At 51.6% G+C, this 2799-nt stretch overlaps 1 protein-coding gene across 3 annotated transcripts in view; it reads right to left on the bottom strand.

Annotated features, from left to right (window-relative positions):
• Akt2 (AKT serine/threonine kinase 2) overlaps nt 1–2799 on the bottom strand; it is a 49282-nt gene that overhangs the window by 34725 nt on the left and 11758 nt on the right. The window contains exon 1 of one of the 3 annotated variants that reach the window (XM_029539260.1): nt 604–741. The exons of the other annotated variants lie outside the window; for them this stretch is intronic. The gene's annotated coding sequence lies outside the window, so the exon portion shown is untranslated. Of the gene's footprint in view, nt 1–603; nt 742–2799 lie in introns of those variants that run through there. 3 annotated transcript variants of the gene reach the window in all.

Raw genomic sequence — 2799 nt, 5'->3', positions numbered from 1 at the left:
ACACACACACACACACACACACACACACACACACACACCAATGTCAAGGGGTGGAGAGGCACTGAGAATAGTGAGGAGCACTGCCCAGTGAACGGCGTTTGAGAAAAGCCTCAGGAACCAAGGGGTGAACAGAGCAGTACATGGAAAGGCTTTCAGAGGAAAGTTGAAAATGGAAAAGCTCTGTGGCGGGAGCAGAGTTCAGAGGAAGCCAGAGACACTGCTCAGGGCCTAGGGTTGAGGGCCTTGCACCAAAATCCTAAACTGCGCCCAGGTACGGTTGTGAATACTTGCTGGTGAGCTGGGTAGGGAACTAAGAGCCCAAAGCAGTGTTACCTCTTGAAGGCTCTGAAACCCAACAACAATACTACAGCACCTAGTGTGAGTCTCTGCTGGTGTCTAATGCACAGCCCTCCCCGCAGCTGTTGTTGTTCAAAGCTATGTGAGGGCAGCCAGGTGTGGCTAAGAATGGTCAGGTTTCAGAGTCTGAGAGTCACTGCCAACCTGGTGGTCTTAGGCAGGGCAGTGGAACTCTCTCTCAATCCCCTACTAAAGGAGCTCTAACATGCCCAGTGCAATCAGACTCAGCGAAGGGAAGCTATTTACCTTGGGTCTCCCAGCTGAGTGGTAGGGGCCCTGGCCACAGCTCCACACACCAGAGCCACTTTTTACAGTCTCGTTTCAGCAACTAAGAAGTCAGCAGCAGCTCAGGCAGTTAAGAGCAGGGGGAGGAATTGGAAGATCCCCTGCGTCCTGCCTGGCTCCAGTCGTCCTCCCACTAAGGGTGGCGCCTCAGCCGAGGTGTCTGTGACGCAGTCCTGTGGTGATGAAATTCCAGGCAGCACAGCCAAGCAGATGGTCTGTTCACTGAGGAGCTGTAGGCTGAGGACACTCAGAAGGGGGACAGAGACCTGCCTGTGGAACTCAAAGAGCACATGGAGCCCTGTCCTGACTGCCCTTCTGCAGCACACACAAGCAGGGAGCCACTGTGTCTCCATCACACACTGGCTGATGCTTCCCAGAATGCCCATTCTTGAGTGTGCCAGGGCCAGAGCTGGGGCTGTAGCTGCTGACTAGACATGCCACCTGGGAGGCAAGGTGAACAGAACAGGGTCCCTCACAGAAAAGGATGCCTAAAGAAACACACAAATTTCATGAGTTATGAAGAGATACAGTGATTATCTCTGCCTGGGAGAGCTAAACCTCAAAAACTCAGTGCTAAATGTAGCCTATGCAAACTGGTGAGGTGGTCATGAAAATTATCAGTAATAATTAAGTCAGAATTTGGCTACCTGAGCCTGTAGTCTCCCAGAAGCCACCCTTTCCTGCGACATGTCTATGGCAGATGTTCCTTTGAGCATATGGATATTTTACACACCATCAGCTTTCATCAAAATGCTCTTGTAAGCGGTGGGCCAGCTAACGGCAGACGGCAGCTACTGAAAAAAATAGATCCATTCCCCCACCCCTGACCCCCAGGCCCTGAGTCCCCACAAACAGATACTGACTGTCAATGCCAGGTTGTTTGTCCAGAGTTTTCTCTCTGAGCAGTCCCCCCTCTAAGAGGGAAGGCCTGGATCAGCAGTAGGTGACAGAAACAAAACGGGGTGGGGGCTTCCAGTGCTGCTGTCTCAGCAGGAGTCTGAGGTGTCAGGAAGAAGCTCCACTGGGAAGGAGATCCCTGCCACCCTCCTGCCTCTGAGTCCATCAGTGAGTCTGGCAGGGGAACCAGGCCACTGAGGGGGTGAGAGGCCACAGCCAGCTGCAGAGGGGAACTGAGCTCATTTGGAGCTGTTTCTGGTACCAGGCCTGGCTCTACACATGTTCACTGTGTGAACTGGTTTCCTTCCAGAATTGGGTACTCAAGCTAGGGTCTTGTGCATACTAGGCAAGCTCTCTATCGGTCTCTATCCCAAACCTTCTTTTTAACTCTTAGAGGCATGGTCTCAAGTTACCTACACTGGCCTAGAACTTACTCTATAGCTCAAGAAGGGCTGAATTTGCAATCTTCTTGGCTCTGCTTCTTAAGTAGATGAGATTACATGTCTGGAGAATTACAGCCTTTCCACATTTTTATTAAGCAGCCACTGTCTGCACAATATGGCAAGCCTGTGATAACTGGACAGGCAAGAGTCCCAGCGTTTCCCATGCTCGTGTAAGGGTCTGGAGGGCCTCTCAGAGTGGTATGAGCAGAGCCTAGCTTGTGCCGCGGCTCCCTTCCCTTAAGAAGCAGGTGTACGGAGCCACTGAGGTGCTTTGGTGTGTCTGGAATGGAAGGCCTCTGAGGGGATAAACAGGGACGGTGCAGGCTCACAGAAGGGTTTGGGCTGAGGATGGAAGGGTTCTGGCCTTAGTGATCACAAGTGCCAAAGTGGAGGGAGGATATGGACAGTGTTGTGGTCTATGCAAACCTCACAGCCTAAGCCCATGGAACCTCGTCTTGCAGAGCGTAGCTTGTTCTCTAGACTGCCCATCTAGGACAAGGTGGACCCTATTCTGCTCCTCTGGCCCACGAACTCTGCCAGCTCAGGTCCTTGGTGTCATGTGGACCCAGAGCTGTGGTATCTGGCTTCTAAGGGACCTCTGAATACCACTGAAGATATAGTACATGAGTTAGACAGGTAGAAAGACAATGTCTTGAAGATGATTGTGTGTGTGTCCCTAGACCCCATGCACACTCTTGGAATTGAGTTCAGGTCCTTCTATTTTACCAGTTGAACCATACACCTAGCCCTAAAGACAACTTAAAACAATGCTACTAAATGCTGGGCGGTGGTGGCACATGCCTTTAATCCCAGCACT

This window comes from Mus pahari, chromosome 1 (assembly GCF_900095145.1).
Source record: "Mus pahari chromosome 1, PAHARI_EIJ_v1.1, whole genome shotgun sequence".
In the NCBI taxonomy this organism is placed as follows: domain Eukaryota; kingdom Metazoa; phylum Chordata; class Mammalia; order Rodentia; family Muridae; genus Mus; species Mus pahari.
Note: the sequence above shows the minus strand (reverse complement) of the source record. Positions and strands in the feature narration are given on the sequence as shown.